The following is a 24,416-nucleotide window of genomic DNA, read 5'->3' as shown; positions in this document are numbered from 1 at the left end:
GTTAATAAGGGACTGAATTATTGCTGTGAGTGAATGAGTCCCTTCTCTAAATGTATTTGGGTTTGCCCTTGTGTTCCTTTATGTGATTTGAGAATGGTTATGTTCCTTGTTGGCTAATGCATTTGTCTTGGTGTTCTAAGTCCTACCATCCCCTTCCCCAGCCTCTCTGGAGTGTGTGTGGCTGGGGCTTTGTTCCATGAGCAGCTTCTCAGGTTGAGGGGCTGTTCTTGTAGTTTCAGCTGCTCCTTAGCTTGTCTCAAGGTGGGCCTGCTTCCCAAGCCCTGGGCCTTAGAGAAGCTGGAGCTCCCTTGAGAGAGCTGCCATAGTTTTCCCACAGGTAAGGAGGCCCCTGGATTAACTCCTGGGGTGCTGGTGGCACCATTCCTCAAACTTATAAATCCTGCTTAGACAAAACCACACACATTTTATTTATTTCATTTTTTAAAATTGTTCTTATGCTATTCAAACTACTTTTTTAACTGTCTATAAGAGATTCCCCTGGGGGTGCTTATTAAAAATGAAGAATCTCTGGGAATGAAATCTAGGAATTTTGCATTTTAGCCAGAATCCCAGGCCATTATCAGGTACAGAAATGCTTGAGAATCAACTTTGTTAAAAAAATGTTCCACCCCTACCTCCTCCTGCCTTGTTTTACAGGGGAAATATGACACAGATTGGTCAAGTGACTTGCCTGGGATCACACAGTGCATTAGGGCTAGAACCCAGCCTGGAAGGAACCCAAAGTCAAGTCCAGAATATTAATACTTCCTGATAGGTGTAAAATGCAGCTCATCTTTCTGTTCCTCTTGTTTGCTAAGATGCAGTGTGTCATCCGTCATCTGTTTTGAAGCAGATTATTCCTTATTGTGGGGGCTGTCCTGTGCATTGTAGGATGTTTAGCAACGTCTCTTGCTTCTATGCCCTGGATGCCAGCAACATCCCCCAGTTGTGATGATCAAAAACGTCTCTAGCCATTGCCACATGTCCCCTGGGGGCAAAATCACCCCAGTTGAGAACCACTGCTTTAGCGGCAGAAGCCGTGTGTCAGGGATGTTCCCTAATGGCATCCTATGACATTTATGTTTGGGGACTTCACTTTTAAATTTTGCATTGTTGGCTTCTCCCCGACTTGGCTCCCAGTGCCGGTTACACACACAAATGAAATCACGCTGAATGTGAGCTCTCCTCCTCTCCATTTTGGCTTGCAGAAGGCAGGCATAAAAAACCTGGAAAGACCACTGAATTTGGACTCCAGGCCATGGTTTGCCTGCCAGCCCTGCACTTCCTAGCTGTGGGATCTTGGGCAAGTCACTTAACCTCCTCAAACCCCTTTCCTCATCTGATTACGATAGAAAGAAATGTTTGTTGTGAATGAGAGTTAAGTGACACCTGAATGTTTGTGTTTATAAAACATTACTCATGTATTAAGTGGTGATGATAAGATTCAGGTCTAATTACCAACACTTGAAGGTTTTCTCAAATTCAAAAGTGCAGAACTCAGCACAGCAATTCTAGACTTGTACTTGGCCGGGTATATTGTCCTTGTCATCTTTCTGCCTGTCATGCTAATCTAACCCACTCTCACTTTAAACTTCACCTCCTCCTCCTTGTTGGCCATCGCAATACCTCTTTTGGGTCATTGTCCCTGCAAGATTGTTTGTTAGTTTATCATCTGTGATTGGTAAGAGCTAGTTTCTTTTTATGGTGAGATTTCTGAAGGTCTGTCAGATATTTTCTGAAAATCAAAACCAGTGCCACCTTCTTTGCCCTCATTGCCAGCACCCAGAGAGATGCATAGTAATGGGTGCATGAGGCTTGAATGCAGGCCATGAAGCCAGCACCGGTCTGCAAAGATGCATGCAGAGGAACTTGGAGATTAAAGGTCTCTGGGGCACACCAAAGCTCGGCTAGTCCAGCACTTGTTTTGCAGACAAGGAAACTGGGCCCACAGGGAGAACATATCAGAGGCGTCACGGTGGCAGAGTGTGATTGCTGCCCAGGCTTTCCAGGTGCCAAGACCATTGGTGTGGTATGCACTCATGTCCCAGCTGCTGCCTCGGCTGGCGCGGAGGGGAGCAGGCTCCACTCCGTATCCAGGGTGCTGTGGCTGCCTTCTGTTTGACTTTAGATGCTGCCTTGTAGGTCTTATGAAATTGTCTTTCTCTGCTCAGTAATTTATGGGTGGAAATTCATCAGAATTCACACAGTGCATGACATGATTTTTACTGATTCTTTATAGCAGGACATCTTGAGGGGAAAAGGCACTGAATATGAAGGGACTCCAGTGACTGTGTGAACATATTGAAGATAAAAAAGACTGAAAAACTGAAGGTCCTTTTGTTTCTTCAGTAATCTTGAACACTGTCTCTTGTTCTCCCACTGTGATATGCTCTTCTATCACTCTAATATTAATTGTTAGTATAATTTATACTTGCTGTTGCCTGTTGAATGGTTACTGTGCACCAGTCCATGTGAAGTGTTTATCATGATGAACATTTCAGTTAATCTATCCAAAAATTCTACAGAGAGGGCACTATAACCATCTTTGTTTTGTAAATGAGGAAACCAGTTAAGTAACTTATTCAAGGTCACAGAGTAGGAAGGGGAGGTGGGATTTAAACCTTTCCAATTTGTGAAGCCTGACTAGGCTTGTTCCTGGTCTGTAGTTCTGGACTCTCATGGGGGCGGTTATTGGAAACCCCAGCAGCCAATCTTCTGTAGCTGGTCAATGCCTCCAAGGACCTGCTGTTTGTTAGATGGCCTATTTGAATGCCTAGGGATGTCCGTACTGGGTGGCACCCAGCTTGCTAGGCCAACACCTTCCCCAGACATGTCCTCTCAGGCTGTGCCAAAAGCCTAAATGAGGACTGTCCCTGACTTCAGAACCTAGATGCCTGCTGTCAAGGGTGGCACAGCCTTTAGAGACTAAGTCCTGGGTTTTGGCTAAATGGATCCACTAACCTTCCAGAGAGTCTCATCTTCCTCAACTAGAGAGTGGGGGCGATTCCAATCTCATGGGTTTTGTTTGTTTGTTTGTTTGTTTGTTTGTTTGTTTTGAGAGTGTCAAATGAAACACTTCATTTTGAAAGTGCTTATAAACTCTGGGTTTAGGTGGAATTTTGAGACTAATGATAGTAGGTTGCAGAGGAGGGGTTGCAGTAGAAGCCTGGGGAAGAATGTTCAGGGGAAGGAAATACAGGGACAGTTGGGGGAAAAGAAGCAAACTAATCTCTGTTGCCAATCATTTCAAAGGCCTCCTTGCCCAGCCTTAACCTTCATGCCGTACCATGACATCATCTATGGATGTGTTTCTGCTTCCCTGCCCCGTCTGGAGGAAGTGCTCTCAGGTGTGGACTGGGGCTTGGGGTTCCTGCAGGCCCCTCCTGGCAGATATTCAGCTGAGGGCTCCAACCTGCCATTCCCTGGGGCTCTGTAGCAAAGAAAGCTGCCTGGGGGGACTCAGTTGTTTAAAGGGAAGTTGCTAATAGATACTTTGGATTATGGTGACTGTGATGAAAGCATAGAATTTTTAACGTTATTTTTTTCATCATCAAGGTAGTGTAACTACATTACTTCCAAAATTGGATGATAGAGAAGAGGGGAAAAAAACATTCATTTCATTTCACCTTAATTTTTCTGGATTTTGGGGGGGGGGCAGGTAGAAGAAGAAGAATTTTCATTTATTTTATTTTATTTTATTTTACTTAAATTTTTTTTTTATTTTTTATTTTAGAGAGAGAACAGAAGCAGGGGAGGGGGGCAGAGGGAGGGAGAGAGAGGATCTTAAGCAGGCTCCATGCTTAGTGTGGAGCCCGACACAGGGCTCAATCCCATCCCATGACCCTGGGACCATGACCTCAGCCAAAATCAAGAGTCAGACACTCAATTGACTGAGCCACTGAGGTGTCCCTATTTTATTTTTTTAAAGTTTATTTATTTTGAGAGAGAGAGGGTGAGCAGGGGAGGGGCAGAGAGAGAGGAAGAGAGAGAATCCTAAGCAAGTTTCATGCTGTCAGCACAGAGTCCAAAGCAAGGCTCAATTCCACGAATTCTGAGATCGTGACCTGAGCCGAAACCAAGAGCTGGACACTCAACTGACTGAGCCACCCAGGTGCCCCAATTTTCGTTTATTTTGAGTAGCTATACATAACATGGCACAAATCTGACGGTACAAAGCAGTGAAAAATTAGTCTTTACAGAACATGCTTTTAGTCATTTTGTGCATACGATTTTGACTTTTCAGTTAAAATATTCATGTATTATTTCTCCCCATGTTAAAGATTTTTAAAAATTTTGCAAGCATGGGGCGCCTGGGTGGCTCAGTCGGTTGAGCGTCCGACTTCGGCTCAGGTCACGATCTCGCGGTATGTGAGTTCGAGCCCCACGTCAGGCTCTGTGCTGACTGCTCAGAGCCTGGAGCCTGTTTCCGATTCTGTGTCTCCCTCTCTCTCTGACCCTCCCCCGTTCATGCTCTGTCTCTCTCTGTCTCAAAAATAAATAAACGTTAAAAAAAAATTAAAAAAAAAATTTTGCAAGCAATACATGCAAACTATATTTATAAGTTTTTAGTCTTACATAAACAGACAGCAAAATGCCAAATTGGTAACAGTAGTGAAATGTTACAGGTGACTTATTTTTATTTTTTATGCTTTTATTTATTTTCTAAATTTTCCACAGTGAGCAGGGATATTCAAAGAAGCATGCAGAGAAGATATTGTTCATAATCTTTAACATTTTGGCCTATTTTTATCCATTGTTATTCTTTGCATTTCATAAACATAGTTGAGATAATATTTTAAACAGTGTGTGTGGGTCCTGCTTGGTTTTCATTTAACATAAGCACTTATTAAGCTTAGATTTTTCACAGACTTTGTTTTTAATGGCTGGGCAGTATTCTACCAAGTAGAAAACACCGTATTTTGTTTAACTATTTATTCCCTTATGGTTGGACAGTTTGGTTATTTTACTATTAAAAATAATACCATAATGAACTTAGGAAATGAAACATTTAGAAGTATTGACCCTCAAACAATCAGTCTGGTGTTTAGAAGAACTGTATTCTCAAAGGATGCATATACAGCAGGCACTCAGCAGTTGTTCATGCTTAGTGAATCAGGAGACATATGTGAAGGGGTGTTCGGCTGATGACTTCAGTAAATGATAACATGAAGAAATAAAGAATGTTTTACAGCAATGCAGGGCTGTCAAGAGGGACCCCACAAAATGGACCAGAAGGTCCAAACCTGTCATGCTCTGATACTCCCAGGTCTTTGAGAGTATCTTGCAGTTTGGGCCATGAAGGATACTGGGGAAAGATAGTGATTTGCAAAGCTGTACAGCAGGAATGTAGGGCTTGCTCTGTCTTTGCGCCATGTTGGAGAATCCAGTGGCGGTAGTCCTTCTCCAGTCTAAAGGAAAGGAACATGGCAAGGACAGAAGCCTAAGAGGCGGTTTGTTGTCTGTGCACTGCCCCAAATGGCTGCTGAAACCAAATCAATTTGTGGAAGGCTCTGAGGATTTTCTTGGCTTGACTCTGTCTTCCAGAACTGAATAGGAAAATAGATTTTCTCTGAAAAGTGTCTCTCTGTGTTTGTGCCTGGAGCGCTCTGTAATTTGGACCTTGTCAGAACAGCCTGTCTTTATTTTGAATTTGGAACCACTGACTCCCCTTTTCTTTACACTGTGAGCTATTTATATGCCAAAAAGCATAAGTGGAGGCCTTTTCACCTTCTCACTTACGACTTCAAGAAATAAATAAAGGAAAGCAGCATTCTCTAAAATCTATAATCCTTGAGTATTAGCAATAAAGAGCTGAAAAATATTGTAATGTAGACATCTGTGCAGCAGTGATGGGCTCTGGATTGGGCAGTGAGAAGTTTGGCTGCTGGGTCTTAGGTACTGTTTCTCAGCCTTTTTTAGGACTTTTGGGGAAGGAGTCCTCAATCATCCAGCTGAGCATATATCCCAAACACATTCTCTGTCCATTTATTTGCGTACTCATTCTATTTGGTTCACTTTGGTTATTGATCACCTAATGTTCTTTGTCATGCAGTGTACAAGGCCATAGTGATACAGCTGGGATTAAGCCTGCCTTCCAATTTCAGTCAGGGTTAAATGGCAGTAACAGGAAACTAGCTATTCTAAACAGAAATGGATTTAATACTGTGAATTAGATGCTTATATCATTGGAAGGGTGGGAGAACAGGATCAAAGCTGGCTTTTGGCAGTGACTCCTAAAACAAGATTCTGAAAGTGGTCTGCTAGTCACTGTTTTCTTTTTCCTTTTTTCTCCCTCTTTTGAACTCCCCTAGCCTCCTGTTCCCAGGTTCTCTCTCCTAGATCTTAGACTGTCACCTTATGGGAAGAACTGCTTCAAAGAGTTAATGGAATGTAAAGTGTTAATGATCAAGTGTGTTGTTAATAATAATAGCTGTCACTTGCAGATTCTTTACTGAGCGCCCAGCTGTGTGCTAAGTCCTTTACATGCTTTATCTCAATTTTCACATCCTCTATTAGGTACTTAGTAGTAATACAGATAAGGAACTTGGAGCTGGTAAAAGTTAAGCGACTTACCCAAGATAAGTCAGTTAATAAGTAACATTTGAGTTCAAGCAGTATCCCTGTCCAGAGGTTCTTACAGTTTCAAAGAAAAGCTGAGCCAAAGAAGATACACAAACAAATGGCCATGAACCTGTGAAAAGATGCCCAGCATCATTACCCATCAAGGAAATGCAAATTAAAATCATAATGAGATACTACTTCACACACACACACACACACACACACATCTGGATTTAAAAAGATAATGAAAAAGTGCTGGTAAGAATGTGGAGCGATTGGGGGGCACCTGGGTGACTCAGTCGGTTGAGTGTCTGACTTTGGCTTAGGTCGTGATCTCACGGTTCATGAGTTCGAGCCCTGCATCAGGCTCTGTGCTGACACCTCAGAGCCTGGAGCCTGCTTTGGATTCTGTGTCTCCCTCTGTCTCTGCCACCACCACGCCCCCCCCTGCCCCCCACCTTCTTTGGCTGGCTGGCTGGCTGGCTCTCTCTCAAAAATAAACATTAAAAATTACACTTAAAAAAAAGATTGTGGAGAAATTGGAATACTAATGCACTGCTGGTGAGAATATGCAGCCATGTTGGAAACCAGTCTGTAGGTCCTCAGAAGGCTAAACATAGAATTACCATATGATTCATAAATTCCACTCTTAGCACATACCTAAGAGAAATGAAAACACATGTCCACATAAGAACTCATGCATGAATGTTCAAAGCAGCATTATTCATAATATCTCCTAAGTGGAAATAACCCAAATGTCCACCAGCTGATTAGTGGATAAATAAAATGTGATATATCCATATAACAGAATGTTATTTGGCAATAAAAAATGAGGTACATGCTATAAGGATGAACTTTGCAAACATGATACTAAAGGAAAGAAGCCAGTCACAAAAGAAGACAGTGCATGTGAAATGTTCAGAATACAGAAATCTATAGAGATAGAAAATAGATTAGGGTTGGCAGAGGGATGACAGCTAAAAGGGTATGTATGGAGTTTCCTTTTAGGGTGAGGGAAATGTTCTAAAATTGGGGTTATGGTTGCACAACTCTGAGTATATGAAAGCCATTGCATTGTACACTTTAAGTGTGTGAATTGTTTGACATGTGAATTACGCCTCAAAAAAGTTATCAAAGCAAAAAAAGAGAAGAAAGGCTAGGAAGGACAATGCTTACCCAAATAAATAAATGGCTACTGGTGGAATTTAGGGAACAGCACAAAAATCCTATCCAGTTCTCCAAAATTTTTGGCTTATATTAGTTTATCCTGACTAGAATCTGGTTGGTGCCCTTAGAGGTGATTTATTTTTTCTCAGTTGTCTGTTTTTCTAGGTTTTTTTATTTTTCTCTAAGGGGTATGTATTACTTTTTATAAGTAGGGAACCAAAAAAAGACTGTGTCATAAAATATGTATTCCTTTGGGTTATGCAAAAAGATCATGACTTCCACATGTTGTGCCACTTGAACTAGTCTGAGGATTTTTGTCCTAGAAAAGAGATTTTTTTTGGGGGGGGTGGGGAAGAGGTATCACAAGTATTTGTCCCTGAATTGAGCTGGTGTCAGAATCTAGTCACTCCTAGAAACCACCTACCTTTCACCCTTTCATTTCTTACTTACCCTTTTCTAAAGACCACCAAGTTTTTAATGATCACAATTTTGTGCACACCTTTTGTTTTGTTTTGTTTTGCAAGGAAAAGATCATGGAGGGTGGTGGTGGTGGTGATGGGTAGTTACGTCAAATTGAATGAGTAAAGAGAAGAAATGTAGTGGAGTGTCTGTGCCCTTAGGTAATTTGTTCCATTTTATTTATCCAAGTATAATTGCTGATGCCAGTATTTCATAGTCTACTTGTAACCCAGTTAAATACCTCATGAAAGTTATAAGACCTGCACAGGAGGGGAATTCACTGATGTAAGGGCCAGCTGGACCATGGGTATGCTTTTTTTTTTTAAACAGAATTTATGGATGAGTGAAGTGAAATTTATTGAGATTCAACTGTATGTTTGAGGGCAGAATATGCTGTCAGGCAGTCAGAGTAAAGCTGAGGATTTACAACCTGTGAGAGGCTTAAAATACGGAGAGTTCTTTCCCCATTACACAGTACGTTGGCAACTTGGAGCATGACCTGGATTTCTTGGGCTCTGAGGCCTTCTCATTTATTGTGTGCACATGTGTTTGTCTGTTAAGTAAGGTCCAGGTGCCTTCCAGGTAAAAGGGGTATTGGGGAGTGAGGGTTGTGGGAGTATATCTGCTAGATGCCTCTCCTCCCCAACCTTCCCGTGAGCCTGCCAGCACTTTGCTGCACACACCTGGCACCTGGGCTCTCTGTCTCCCTGCTGATACCTGGGACTGCTAAGAACAGGCCTGGAGCAGCTCACAAGTATGGAAGAAAGAGAAATCCCAGAAAGCAAGTTTTGGGTCCTTACTCTACCACTCACAAGAGATCTTTGCCTTTGGGCAAATCACTCTTCTTAAGGGTTTCCTAATCTTTAATAGAAATAATGCTAACCACCTTACCTGCTCATGAGGAATATTAAAGGAAAACACATACATGGTGCTGGAGACACATTAGGTCTTTGGTAACGATCATTACCTCTTTCTCAATCTGCTTTGCTTCTTTGCCTCCCCTTTCCCAGGCTTGATTCCTACACTAGGTTGGCAGAGAAAGTTACCCAGTTTTTTCCACCTCCAGTCAAAGGCCACCTGTCAGTGCTTTCATTAACATATTTTCTCCCCGCCTACCCATTTTTGTGCTAAATTTGTAGTAAACACATTTCTCCAAAATCAAACCCATTGAAACAAAAAATTGTTTCCTCTAGAATAATCTTGCCCAGTAGAATTTTTCTATGGAGATGAAATGTCCTTGGCTTTTCTTGTCCCTTTGCTCTTTAACTTAGATTTAAGATGGGTTTGTGAAGCTACATGAAAGCCCCATGAGACTTTGATTGGTTTCACATTGAATTTATAGATTAATTTAGGGGAAGAATCAACATCATTACAACATTAGGGTTTTCTAGTTCTCCTTTCATTTAGGCCTTTTAAAATATTTTTCAGTAATGCCATATTTTTCTCCATGAAAGTTTTGTCAGAGGTTCATACAGAGCAAAGTGACCAGCATAGTTCTGGATTTTAGAATATCAGCTGGGTGTCCATGAGGACAGTGGACCAGAGAGAGTGGCATCTAGAAACAGGGAGATCAGTGAGGAGGCTGTTGAGAGAAGATGAAGTTTGGATTTAGGCCTGTGTGAAGGGAGAGGATCCAACACATGCCAGAGATGTTTCCTAGGAAGAGGGGATAGGGCCACCTTAATTCTCCCGGGGCAAAATAAGGCAGAGTGATTGATTACACTTGTTGCCATTTACGGATAGCTCACTGCTACTGGCCAATGAACATGCCATCATGTTATGGCCATCATTGCTTCAAGGTAGCCATTATTACTTCTGTCCTCCAGACGAGGAAGCTAAATCTCAGAGAGGTTAAGTAACTAACCCAAGTCACCCAGCGGAACAAAGCATATGTTTAAATCTAGATCTACTCCTGCTCAAAGGCCACTGAACACCCGTCTAATCTTGGGTCCTTTCAGAGTTTATTGGAAGTACTTTATGAAAATATCCCAGACCTTTTGAATTTTATGACTGAAATAAAAATGACTAAAATCCTGTTCTCAATCATAGTCAGAAAATTAAATTTGAATGTTTACCTAGTTTTATAATGTTTGATAAAAGATCTAGACACGTCTGGATTTATGAGATCTATAAAATTTGAGTTGTGGAAGGGGCAGGAGGGAGGGCTTTGGGGGACGTAGATCATGTGACTCAGTGGAAAGCAGCAGAAGTATTTTTGAATTCTGAAAGTGTTTCTGGTCATGTATTTCTGGGTAACATTTTGTTGATGTTTTTCTTCCATTGGTCAGACCAAAAAAATGAATAGCCTTAATTAAAATTTCTATTGTCTTTGCCACAGAGGAAGGAAGCCTTTCCGTGGTTGTCATGGTGATGTCTGAATGACACCGTTGAAGTGGGTAGTGATTGCCATCCAGAGCCCTGAAATGAGCATTTATCATTTTCCTTGCCCACTGAGAGGCTTGCGGGACGAAACTGCACATTTCCTTAATCGCCTCTTAAATTCACATTTGAGCCAAATGCATGTGTGTGCGTGTGCCGGGGAATACACTCTGCTGCAGCCATGGTTAGAATCATCAAGTCTGAGACCCCATTTCTATTTGCTTTGTGCTTCTGAAGCAAAATGGCATATGTGAGGTGCTCATGAAAACTCTCAGAAAGTAGTTAGGAACTACCAGCCTTTTGCGTGGCACAGCGGGACAGCTCATGAGGGAGGCCTCCTCCCTGTCCCAGCTCTCTTGCCCGGCTCCCAGGCACTCAACAGTTTTGCCTGACACACCTTCTCTGTAGGCAGCCCATTTAAAGGGGCTTGCACTTAACGCCTGGCAACTTAAATGCTGCCACTTAACCACCCATCCTCCGCTGTCCCTCCCTGCCCCCAGCAGCCTCACTGGAGCCATCATGCTGCATGCAGCCACAGTGCAGCTGTTTCTGACAGTGAAACCAGGCTCTTTTGCTGGTTTTGGGATTTCTGCACAGTGTGTTTGGAGTATAGAAAGGGGAATGGGAGAAGAGTGATGTACAGCTGGATAATCTGGATGGGTTTTTTGGTTCTGTATGTGAGGTTGCCCTCTACCCAGGGCTGAGAGGATGGAACAATGACTCCCTTCCTCCCCAATGATGCCATGCAGCTGCATATAATGTAATTGGATTTTCCAGAGCTCTGTCTGTAGGTGAGATTTCCCGCAGGTCTAAAGAAAACAGGCCTATGACACCTCCCACCCGCAATTAGATATCTGTGCTATAACCTTTCACTTAGAGTGGTGTTGTGACAGAGAGTAAAGAATTTGCCATCAGAGAAGCTGGTGCAAGTCTTCACTCCACTTCCTGGCTAGCCATGTGAACCTGGACAAGAACATAACCTCTCAGAGCCTTAGTCTCTTCTGTAAAATGTAAAATGATAACAATGACAGTAACTATCTTTCCAGGCCACTGTGTCTCACGAGATGATGCTTTGTCAGCTGTAAGTGCTGTATAAGCTGTAAATTCTAATTCATAATGCTTATATTGTATACTAGGCTGTGTGCTGTAGAGTCAGAGCAACTGACAGGCAGAGTGAGAACAATCAGAATAAGATGGTAAATGTGTGATCCCAATATTGTGATCCAATATGCACCCAGCAGGCACTTAACTCTGCCTGGTGTGAGGGAGGGCTTTTAGGAGGAGATGACCCTTGTGCTAACTTGAAGGAAAGATAGAAGTTAGCCAGAAAGAGAGACAGCCTTCAAGAAAAGGGAATGGTGTTTGCAAAGACACTGAGGTACCATTGGAACCTAGGTATCCTCAAGAGAGAGTGGTAAACCATGAGGCAGGAAACAGGAGAGTGATGCTTGCCTTTATCCAGAAGGTGAGGAGAGCCATTGGATAATTTTGAGACAAGGAGTGACATACCTTGTAGGTTTAGAGATATGTGTGGAGGATTGTTGAAAGTTAGTAAGGAATAGGTGGGTGAGTACAGAGAATGATGACCTTAGAGGCTGCTGTAGTTATCTCAGTGAGAGTGCTACGGGGATGGAGAAGATGGACTAGTTGGTGATATGGAAGTAGAGTTGACTAATCTCTGACAGGGAATGAGGGAAAGAGGTAGGATAATTTCTGGCATTTCTAAATAGTGACCCTATTGGCATTTGGAGAGGGACAGATTTTCATTATGCAGGACACTGCTATTTAGCAGCCTGGGTCCCACTAAATGTCACATAATTATTGTCACAACAAAAATGTTGCTGCCATTTTTCCAAATGCCCCTGGTTAAAAACCACAAAGGTGGTGGTTTACCACCATGGGTATGGTAGGAAGGGCTCCATTTTGAAATATGTGGATTTAATGGTACCCATTGTTGTACAGCTGGATAATCTGGATGGGTTTTTCGGTTCTGTATGTGAGGTTCTATATGTGAGGGGACATCTTGGTAGAGGTGTCCTATAAGCAGTCGGAGGTAGAGATCCAAGGCTCAAGAGAGTGGACAGCACTGGAGATAAAGCTTCAGGAGTCATACCGATGGCAGTGAATGAGATTTCCCAGGGAAGATAGCATGAGAAGTGGGAGGTGAGTGGCAGAACCTTGGGGACCATCATGTATCTTGCTTGATCTTGTGAGCTGGAGGGGGAGTGAGTATTCCAGGACCCATAGGGAAGGGGAAACTGAAGTTCAGTGAGAGCAAATGACTTTTCCTAGTTTCTCTTTTAATCAGTTTTGGCACAGTGTCCAGATGAGGCTGAGGAGAAGTGGATTTTGCCCCTTCAGTTGAGGGCTCTTTTAACGTCTTACTTTATAGCCAGTTGGACCAAGCGTCTCAATGACTGGGCTGTTCGTATCACTGTCTCACCTTGGGTTTAGAAGTCTTTGTGTCTTAGTAAGGAGGCTTCTCAAGATTTGTTTTTTTCCCTGCAATGGCGAATTTTTCTTTGGCACCCTCTGTTTCTTGGTTCACTGATTAATAGACACTTGAGGAATTGCAGGGAGGCCTTTAACATGCGTTAGATACCATCACTAGCAGAGAAAGTGATTCACTGAACTCTCTCTCCGCTGTCTGCATCTCTCCCCGCCGACAGAGTTTGACGTTGGGAAATTGAGTCTGGACCCGGAAAAGCACAGTATAAACCTGTGATTCAGCCAGCGGACATGCAGCTGTGGCCCAAGTAGGGGCTGCTGGGGAGAGCTGGATGGTGAGGAGGCTTCTACTCCCATGTCCTTCACGTTACCCTCCTCACAGGTGGGAGTCATGCTGGGTTAAAGATCACTACAAGCAAGTTCTGGGCTCTGACTTCCAGGCTTTCCACCAGTTTCCATATTTTCAGCCAGAGTGTTGGGACTTCTGGACAGGGATGTAGAGGGCTGGTGGTTTATTTTTCAGAGATTCTAATAAGAATGACTTCTTCTATTAAGCCCTTATCCAGTGGCAAAGTTTTCTTCTTGCCATGGAAAAGTAAGAGCCGATTTTGCTGTTCGTCTTCATGGGAAATGGTCTACCCTTTGACTCCAGCTCTGCAGTTAAAGACCTACGCTTGAAACTTGGCTCTGTCCCTACTTAGCTGTGTCATGTTGCACAAACCCCTTAAGTTTTCTGATCTGTAAAATGGAGATAATAGTACCCACCTCCTAGGATTATACTGAAGAATGAGATCATGCCTGCAGAGTGCCTAGAATATAATATGCTCATGGAAGTTACAGTTTGGGTTGTCTCTTTGATGTGGTTCTTTGTCCGCCACTTCTCCTTGCTGCACGTATTTTTGGCTCTCTGCAGAAATCTGGCACTCCGGTGCAGTGGCCCACTATTTAGGGATGTAGAGAGCTAGTAGGTTTTCTTTAAGGAGAAGAGACCTCTCCAAGACCAGCTACCCTTATTGTTTGTCTCCTTGATACCAGGAGCCTTGTAGAAGGTCTTCCACAAAGCTGTGGGGCTGCAACTGGAGCCCAGCTCTGGCTCCAAACCCACACTCTCCTACTGTCTCCCCTCTCTCAGTCCTGCTTTACCCCCTGCCCTAAAAAGTCAAAAAGAAATAACTAGAATAAAGCCAGAAAAATCTGTCAGGATATTCCGTCTGGGTTCAGTGGTTCACTGGAACCACTGAAACTGGTTTCAGTTTGTTCACTGGAAAGTCCGGGTACTCTGGGTCCTGTGGGTCAGGCGCCTTCTTCCTGCTGTGTTTCTTGACCTGAGGCTCCCTTCCTGAATGGGCATCACTAGGAAATTAAGAAGGAAACTGGTTTGGGTGGGGGGTTTCCGAAATCATCCCATTTTGTCCTTTTCTAGAAGTGACATAGGCAGAGAGAGCCCCTCCCTGACCGGATGTCTGGAGTCCTTCTCCTTCCCTCTACCCCCTGCACTGTGGGTGGAATGGTCCCCCTGTGTAGGGTCATGGAGGGATGGAGGGATGCTGTGTGTTTGGGCCTCCAGAGCCCCTTTGGTCCCGTAACACCACTGCTAACAGACCCTTAAAGGGGCAGGAGTGGCCAAGTGAGAAAGCAGCCCTGGAGGCTGGAAGGGTGCCCTAACCAGGACAGCTACACGAGGCTCCTCCCACTGGAATGTGGCTGGACTACTTTACCTCTCACAACCCACCAACAGCTTTATCTTTTCCAAACAAAGATCCTGTGCTTTAATTCCTCATGGACATCCCCTGGGCTCTGGGCACAGCTAGCCCTCAGATCTGTGTGCTGATACTTTACAGCACAACCCTGGTTTATGGAGTAAAGTACTAAGTGTCCAGATTTATGTGGGTCATTCTGTGCTGCGCACCTGTGAGTGAGCTCATATGGATGACTTTGTGCCTGTTCTTGGTTTCCTCCTTTCGTTACTGCCCTGACCTGAAGGTAGCATGGGAAAAGTTGCTAGCTGGGTCCATTACCAGAGAATTACCACTTCCCTGTCACCACTTGCTCAGCCTTACCAGTGTGGAGGTGACAAGGAAAAAGGGAATCTAGTAGAGCAGCACCTAGGGCTCTCTGTGTTAATCACCTCCTAGCTTTACCCATTTTACAGATGAGGTGACTGCCAACCATACAGAGTCTGGTACAGAGTCATGTTTCTTTGTTTTCCCACCAAAATATCTCCTAATGCTTAGGATCTCTTCATCTTACCCATGTACTTCAGATTTCACATAATTGCTAAATGGAATGTTTCATGGGTTTATAGATTCATAGAGCAGGGAAGGAGCATAAGGCCATCTTGGCAGATTACAGACCTGGGGTTTGTGTTCTTTCTTTAGCAATCATGGCAGATGGTTTTTGGCCTAGGCTTGAGAACTTCCACCAACAGGAGGCAGCCAGTCAGTCTGATGTTCAGAAGCCACTCTGACTTTGACATCGTTAGACACATAATTCCTAGAAAAATATGCTTCCCAGTGATTCCACCCACTGATCCTTGTTTTAACATGTTGACCCTCAGGGGACAAATCAAATTACTCCTTATGATAGCTCTTCAGAGATGATGACAACAGTCCTGTGCCCTGAATCTTCACAGACCATAAAACTCCTGCTCCTTCAGTGATGTGGCTTTTGACCCATTATGCCCTTCACAGTTCTGGCTTGTCTCTCCTGGACAAGCTCCAGCTTTTTACTCTGGCCTGTATGTGTGGTTACCAGAAGTGAACCCAATATTCAGGTGGGATCTGATCAGTTCAAGCTAGAACATTTTTACCCCTCTTATTTTGGACTCTGTACTATTGAGTCCCAAGGTCCTAGTAGCTTTGTGACAGCTTTCCACACTCTCGACTAGTTGGGTTTGTAGTAGATCAAAGCCACTAAACTAACACAGATTCTGTATTGTTTCCTAGGGCAACCATAACAAGTTAGAGCATCAACAGTATTGGTTGGAAGCTCTGAGGGAGCATTTGTTCCCTGCTTCTCTCTTTGCTTCTGGTGGCTGCTGAGAATTCTTGGCATTCTTTGGCTTATAGATGCTTCACTCCAATCTTTGCCTCTGTCTCCACATGGCGTCCCCCACCCCTCCCTGTGTGTGTTCTATATGCCACTTGAATCCAGACCAACAGCTCTGAATTTCTGTGTAAGATCTTTTTACCAGATACAAGGATTCCCAGCAAATGTATTTTTCATGTTTGTTAGTAGATATTAGTCACTGAAAAGATGGATTTTGTGTAAGGCCTGAAATTAATTTTAAAACAATGTATGATGCTTTTTCATAATTCTTATTGCCTTGTTTTCAGGAAGCTAGTGTTAATTTCCAATAAGTAATAACTATGACCTTGAGCAATTCCTTGACCTCCTCAGACCTCAGTTTTCTCATTTGTAAAACAAAGAGATTGGGTGACGCAAGCTCTGTGTCATTTTTAGCACTAAAACTCAATACTGTGATTTCTGGAAAGCAAGGGTTACCCTTTGTGATAAAAGGTTTCAACCTGGCTTAATAAACTGAAATTTTACAGCTCTTGACTAAGCAGGCAGATTATGATTCATGAATCTGAAAATCTGAAAAACTCTACCCTTTTGTTCACCTTTGACAGGATGCAGAGACTAAGTTATTTATTACATGTTTCCACTCTCTTCTTGATTACTCACATAGTATAATATGGGATTGGCATGTATTTGCCTCTCAAATATTTGTTACATGAATGAATGAATATCCTTATGTCACATACCATTAGTGGGAGCAAGTAAGGCAGTATCATTCTGGTCTCATCTAGTAAGTGTGGGCCTTTTAAGATTCCGGATGATGATTAAAGGCTCCATGCCCAACCTGGGGCTTGAGCTCATGACCCTGAGATTAAGAGTTGCATGTTCTACTGACGGAGCCAGCCAGGCACCCCCTGAATGTTATTTTTATTTTTATTTTTTATTTATTTTATTTTTTTATTTTTTTTAAATTTTTAAAAAAAAATTTTTTTTTCAACGTTTATTTATTTTTGGGACAGAGAGAGACAAAGCATGAACGGGGGAGGGGCAGAGAGAGAGGGAGACACAGAATCAGAAACAGGCTCCAGGCTCTGAGCCATCAGCCCAGAGCCTGACGCGGGGCTCAAACTCACGGACCGCGAGATCGTGACCTGGCTGAAGTCGGACGCTTAACCGACTGCGCCACCCAGGCGCCCCTGAATGTTATTTTTAAAAGACGGTGGCAATGTTTCAAAGTTGCTTTCTGGAGCAGTTTCCTTATCTGTGATATGGGTGACTATTGAGGTCTGGACTCCAGGGCTTATGCTCTAAACACCACAGCAGAATGTGCATTTTTCAGGTTGAAAGAGATCTGTGACCTTGTCCCAGACATCACTTGGTCAGATGCTTTTCTGTTGCAGGAGCCCCACCTGCTATCATTGGCCCTGTGGGTCTCCATAAGCAGTTGCGGCCACTGGTACCTCTCTTCTTTTGGATTCTTTAGGGACCTTTATTGACAGTGCCTCTTTGGGTTCTTCACTCTGTGGAAAAAAATAGTCTGTTGGCTATCTTGGGTCTTACTTTTTTCAGGAGACCCTACAGGGAAGGCTAAGGACAAGTTCACTTGCCATTATTGTTAGGAAGAATCTTCTTCTAAAACCTTTTTTTTTTCTTTTCTTTTTAATGTGAGAGGGACATTTTGTGGCCTCTGTTTGCCATCTTCTTTCAGTTCTCACTCTTATGCAAGCAATCTTCATTCTTTAAAACAGGTCTCCTAGGGGCGCCTGGGTGGCTCAGTTGGTTGAGCGTCTGACTTCAGCTCAGGTCATGATCTCGCAGTCTGTGAGGTCGGGCTCTGTGCTGACAGCTCAGAGCCTGGAGCCTGTTTCAGATTCTGTGTCTCCCTCTCTCTCTCTGCCCCTCCCCTGCTCATGCTCTGTCTGTCTCTCTCTCTCTCTCTCTGTCAAAAATAAATAAACATGAAAAAAAAATTAAAAAATAAATAAATAAAACAGGTCTCCTTCCTCAAAGGAAGAGCTTTTCTAGAATCAGTGGTGGTGGTCCAAAATAGTACAAAAACTCAATGTTTGTAGTGGATAACAAAAAAGTTGATTATGCTCTCCAATTTGTTTTTGGAATACTCAGCCTATTCTGTTTATCTTTGATTTTCTCCATTTTGGTTGAAACATGGGTACAAAGAAATTGCTGTCCTGTAGGTAAATTAGAAATATAGGCGTGGGGCTCCTGAGTGGCTCAGTCAGTTGAGCGTCTGACTCTGGCTTAGGTCATGATCTCACAGTTCCTGAATTTGAGCCCTGCATTGGGCTTTGCACTGATAATGCAGAGCCTGTTTTGGATTCTCTCTCTCCCTCTCTCTCTGCCACTCCCCTGCTTATGCTCTGTCTCTCAAAAATAAATAAACATTAAAAAAAAATACAGGTGTGATGATAAATAGTGCTAGGTGTACAGTCTCAGCATTGAGAAGCAGTAGGGAGTGGTAGGGACTGCACTGAACTAGAAGGGCCATTCCACTTCTCATGGGTGGCCCAAAAAACAATTTTGGTTTTTCCAAAACAAGCTAGATTTTTATATGAAGTGTTCATATTTTTTAATGCCTTTTAAAAACTTTATTTATTTATTTTGAGGGACAGAGACAGAGGGAGAATCCCAATCAGGTTCTGCACTTACAGAGCAGAGCCCAACGCAGGGCTCAATCCTATGACTGGGAGATCATGACCTGAGCTGAAAGTAAGAGTTGAACACTTAGCCAACTGTGCCAACCAGGCACCCTGAAATGTTCCTACTTTTAAACTTTGACTCAATTTAAATAATCTGTAGTGGCTCAAATAAAATTAATTTTGGAGACAAATGGGTTTGCAGGTCATCAATTTGAAACCTCTAATACATGTTTGGGACAAACTGACATATGGATGGGCTCCTAGGTCATCTCCATCTATAGGTTGGGCTGAGCTGGTCTGGTCTCGTGCAGGGTCCTAGGGAAGCTATGGAATAATACATACAATTTGATTCTATGTATGTAATTTTTTTCTAAAAAGACGTGTATGTAAAATTTAAAATGCATTTAAAAGTTTCAGAAAGGCAAAAAAACCAAACGATACTCAAGAAACTAGTCAAGGTATTGCTCCTGAGATTGACACAGAATTGGAGGGAAGAAAGGGAACTTCTGCTTTTTTATATTTATTTATTTATTTATTTATTTATTTAAAACATTTTTTTAATGTTTATTTTTGAGAGAGAGGCAGAGAGAGCAGGGGAGGGGCAGAGGGAGAGGGAGACACAGAATCCGAAGCAGGCTCCAGGCTCCAAACCGTCAGCATGAGCCTGATGCAGGGCTCAAACTCACAAACCACGAGATCATGACCTAAACCGAAGTCAAATACTGAACCGACTGAGCCACCCAGGTGCCCTGAACTTCTGCTTTTTTCAGCCTTCTATAACACAGTAATTTTTGGAAGGTAAAATGGGGAGAGTCATTGGGATGTATAATTGCTTCATAAAGACTGTGAGCCTTCAGTGCTGACGGTGTTGAGGAAGGAAAGAAGTAGCATGGTTCAGAGTGATCAGGAAGGACTGCTGGAAGAAGAAGGGGCCTTGATGGTTGAACAGAATCCACTAGGGAAGACAACAACAGCAGCCAAAGCCCAAGGGTAGCCCAAGGGGACTGGGGAACAGTTGCATCTGGCAGAAGCCGAAGCTAGAGAGAAGTGGTAAGAGGTAAGGAGGCTTTCAAAGTGAGGAGGGTGGTGTCTAGCAGGAGATAATGGAATGTTTGCTGTGCTCCAGCATGATCCATCTGGCAACAAGGACAAGGGAGTCTGTAGGCAGTGCCATAGGGTAGGAGTCTCTCATGAGACCTCTTCTGGCTCCCAGGCAGCTGCCAATGATCCCTTCTAGGGTGTTGCCTGGCGAACGGAGGCTATATCTATATACCTGATGAATAAGCTCATGGCACTTCCTGTTCCTCCACTCCCAAGAGTGTGGACTTTGGAAACTTGCCCATCTCTGGCTGCTGCTTGATGTGGTTCCTCTACCTCTGAAGCCAGCATGTCTCTCCAGACATTTTGGAGATTCTGTGGAGCCACTGGCCATTGATTAAAATGTAGCTGCTGAGAAGAGGCCCATACTTTGGAGTCAGGTAGTTCAGGGCTTGAATTCTGACCTTGCCAGTTACTGGTTATGCGGCTGTGGGATGGCACTTGATCCCTTTGAGCTTCAATATCCTCTGTGCAAAATGGGGATAAAGTGATTTACCTTCTAGGGTTGTTGTAACTTGGCAGCTCAATACCTAGCAAATAGATGTGCCTTCCTTTACTTTTATATTATGGTACCCAGTCTGATCTGTAGTTATAGATTTGTATTATTTACATTTAATATATAAAATATATACTTTTTGTATCTATTTATGACCATATCAGTCTATTCTGTTGGGTTGTAAGCTCCTACTCAGTGGGGGTAATTATGTTCTAATCATTGTTTTACCTCAAAGCACTCAGAGTGCTAAGAACATAGTAGGGCTAAATAAATGCTGGATAAGTGGAGTCTGTGTTCTTTAACCTACTCCAGTCTTTACAGCAATTGACTTGTGATCGATCAGGATGTGTTTGTAGGCTAGGGCATATCTCCCATGTAGTTAAAACAAGTTTTGTCAAGCCAAATGCCCTTGTTAGGATGATGTATCAGGATGGCTTGTGAGTCATTTATTATTTCATTCCACTGTGGCACATCTATAGTTTGTGGGCCTTGATGTTCATATAATTTAGAAAGTCTTCTTTTAAAATATTTAAAACCTCAGGGGTGCCTGGGTGGTTCAGTCAGTTGAGTGCCTGACTCTAGATTTCGGCTCAGGTTCATTGAGACTGAGCCCCATGTGGGGCTCCCCACTGTCAGTGTGGGATTCTCTTTCTCCCTCTCTCTCTCTCTCTGCCTCTCTCCTGCTTGTGGCTCTCTCTCTCAAAATACATATTAAAAAATGATTAAAATATATGAAGTTTCAGAAGGCATGTAAACACACTGCTAGGGCCTTTTCCATGGCCTTAGAAGGGACTTGTGGAAGTGAGGGGTGCTAATGCTTGAGCTTCATTAGTTTCAAGGAAACCATCTCTTCATTTAAAGGTTCATAGAACACTCACTGTAGGCAATAGTAGGAATTATGAAGGATAAGGAGATTTCTAAAAGGGAAAAAATGGTGGTAATGATTACAGATTTTAGTAAAAATGTAGACATCCAAGTAGACTCAGAAGAAAATCCCCTGTATGTATTTGATATATATTCAACATATATCAAGCACCTGCTGTGTGCTAGGCACTATGTAGTCATTGGAACATAGCTATGAAAACAGTCCTTGTCCCATGGGGCTTATATTTCATGTGGTCACCTGCATCATAACTTGTAGACCTACTTAGGCTGCAGTGAAGAGCCAGTCTTGATCTGAGGCTATGGCACTAAAGCCACAGGCAGTAAAAGCACTTTAATGTCCTAGTTTCCCTTTCTGACTTTTCTCCATTCTCCTCTCCAAGCCTCTTCTGAGAGGGAGAGCCACATGGTTAAATCTGTGCTCAGAGGAGTTCAGCCATCCCAAGCTGTGATGAAAGAATCCTAGACTGTTACCAGGGGGAATGGGTATGATGGCTTGTAACCACTCAGCCCCTTCCCTGCCCTGACCATGGGATATAGTGATAAGGGAGCCATCATTTCTCCACCAAAGGTTCTGTGTTGGGCCTGATTTTAGCCCCAAAAGGTAGCAGATCAAAACTGAGTGAGCAATTCATTCAGACTCCAAAACTCCCGTGTGGAGGTGTTTCTTATGTCCTGCTTCTAGAGGAGCAGCCAACCCCACAGTATCCAAGAAGGAAAGAAGAATCAGGAGACATGAAGTGCCTGCCTCCCTGTTTACCCCCAGCCGGTGCTCCGCTTGGCCAAAGCGGGGTGGTGACTCAGAGCTGGAACAGTGTTCCTGTGTTGTTGCCAGATACTGCGTGGGGGCTGGGGAGGAAGGAGAATGAATGAGTAGGAGCAAGTGGCTGCTGGATTTGTAACACCTTGGGAAGCAGCTGCTCCAGAACTGAAATTGAGAGTAGGCGGGCTGTGAGCCTCCGCCTCACCTCTGCAGGCAGCTGGGCCCTCCTTCCCTGTCTGACCGAAACCCGGGTTTTCATAAGGCTGAGGCTGGGGAAGAAGACACAATCCTTCTGAACATGGAGCTCAAGGAGAGAGTGAATGTCTCTGCCACCTTTCCCGACGAGATTGGGAGAGCAGGTTAGTCCTGTACGGATTCCACAGGGACTCAATTCACTGCGGTGTTTTCTGATTCATGGAAGTCCAGTAATGACTGAAAGGGAGTTTTTGATGGCTTGGTTGGGAGTGCCTGCAGTTAAAAAGAAACCCCCAAAACCAAACAGTCCAATTTAATTGAGAATTAATAGGACAGAAGTATCATTAAGTACACCTCCTTGATGTCATTACAAAGGCTTTTCTGTTGGCAAGTCAGATTGGGGAGGATAGCTGTTCTGCCTCGTTCTTTTGTGTTTCAATTCTGTGTAGTATTGTTTCAGTTCAGTCTGTTGTCTCCGGCAGTAGTCAGAGATGAACCTCAGCATCTGAGGATGTTACAGTTGGAAGATCTCTATAATATCACCTGGTTCATCCTTCTCATTTTACACTTGAACCCGACATACTGAAGAATATTAAACAGAAGCATAGAGCTGGGTGTTCTCTGAGGTCAAAAATGTTTCCAGTGAAGTTTTAAAACTTCTGTCAGTGTGTCCCTGACTCAGTGCATCTTGCTGGGGAGGTGGTTTTTCTTGGGCTGTGCTTTCTGAACCTTGGGACTTGACCCCAGTGAGGGACAGAAGTGGGGCTGAAGGCAGGTGCCTACTGATCTTAAAGTACTTTGCCTGGCAGGCAAGTTCTTTAAATAGAAGTTTAAACTGGAGGCCGGGTAGTGTGCCTTAATTCGAAAGGAAGATGTGTTCTGGAGCCGCTGTCCTATGGCAGGCTAATAATGCTGGAGTTTGCAACATGGAAAAAGGCAAAACAACTCTATCAGTGTGGAGTTTTAGAGCTAGCAAATGAAAACTACAACAGAAACTAAACAGTGAGTGCTGCAGGCCAGGTCCATTATCAGTACTCTTCACAACAGTCTTGCAGAGTTGGAATTGTCTTCTCTTTTTTTGCAGATAAGGAAACCGACACTCAGAAAGGTCACTAATTCACTCAAGGTTGTGCCCTCCCAAGTGTGCAGAGGAGCTGGGATTTGAACCACAGTCTGTAATGACTCTGAACAGCAGCCTGGGGTTCATGCTTGGCAGGCCCCATGTGGCCTCTGCAGATGCAGAGTCTAACCTTATTGGACAGATGAGGAAACCAAGACCTAGAGAGGCTGAGTGTTTGCTGGGGGGTATGGAACTGTTTGGTAGTAACAAAGCTGGTACCTCAGCTTCTATTACGTTGCTTCTTTGCCATATTTCTTTAAAAATAGAGCAGGAGGCTATCTGGGTTTGATTTCCTCATTCTGTCAGGAGTTTGGCTTTAATATTTTCATGGTTATTGATGTCCTGTGAAGTCAAAATTAAAACTCCCTATTAACCAAGTAGCAACCCTAAGTACAGGGGCCCCATGTGGGAGCTCAGGAAGAAGGCAGGTCTTCAGCATGGGCTACTGGGTCAGAAGAGGTAATTTATGGAATGAGTTGACCACTGAGTGGATCTGAGAACATCTGGAGAGTCTAATGAAATACAGAGCATTTCAAATCATGCTGGAAGACTTCAGTCTGTTAAATCCAGAGTTTGGAAACGATAGCTCTTTTTGCAAGATACGTGAGCTTTGAGTTTGCTCGGTTGTTTTGTGACTCCTTTTATGCCCAACTCTGTCTGTGCCAGGCTCTGCTCCTTTAGCACTTTTGGATGGGGAGAGCAGGTACTGACTGCTCCTTCAGGTGGTAGGTCTGGTGTTTATCTGGATTTCAGTGTCTGTGCTTAGTTGGGTATGTGAATAAAAGTCAGGTATGGACATTGTGGGAGTGGGGAAGGCTGTTGCTTGGTCGCCATGCTCCCCAGAGCTGGTGAAGTCTATCAGCCTGGCTGTAGGGGTTTTTATCAGGGCCTGCAGACCCCTATCTCCCCCACTCTCTCTGGGAGAGCCATGATGGGTTGGGCTGCTGCAATCAGAAAATGAGGTGGGTTTTTGCACAGCCTCTCCCTGAAAGTACTGTGTTTGTGCTGAGGCTGTTGAGATAAAGGAGTTCAAGTGCCTGCTCCATGGGTATTACTGTTCTGTGCTGCAAGAGATACACAAAAAAATAAGTGAATGATGGCCCCCAGCCCTCCAGGAACTTAGGATCTCACTGGAGGTAGGGGGAGAGGGAGGAGAACAAATACACATGA

The 24,416-nt window shown here is 43.6% G+C and overlaps 1 protein-coding gene across 15 annotated transcripts in view; it reads left to right on the top strand.

Moving 5' to 3' along the window:
• The window catches only part of PLEKHA7 (pleckstrin homology domain containing A7), a 221,099-nt gene that overhangs the window by 93,420 nt on the left and 103,263 nt on the right, over positions 1 to 24,416 (top strand). The window contains exon 1 of one of the 15 annotated variants that reach the window (XM_045484653.1): positions 22,117 to 22,290. The exons of the other annotated variants lie outside the window; for them this stretch is intronic. The gene's annotated coding sequence lies outside the window, so the exon portion shown is untranslated. Of the gene's footprint in view, positions 1 to 22,116; positions 22,291 to 24,416 lie in introns of those variants that run through there. 15 annotated transcript variants of the gene reach the window in all.

This window comes from Leopardus geoffroyi, chromosome D1 (genome assembly GCF_018350155.1).
Source record: "Leopardus geoffroyi isolate Oge1 chromosome D1, O.geoffroyi_Oge1_pat1.0, whole genome shotgun sequence".
In the NCBI taxonomy this organism is placed as follows: domain Eukaryota; kingdom Metazoa; phylum Chordata; class Mammalia; order Carnivora; family Felidae; genus Leopardus; species Leopardus geoffroyi.
The sequence above is the reverse complement of the archived record's forward strand: the minus strand, read 5'-3'. Positions and strand labels throughout refer to the sequence as shown.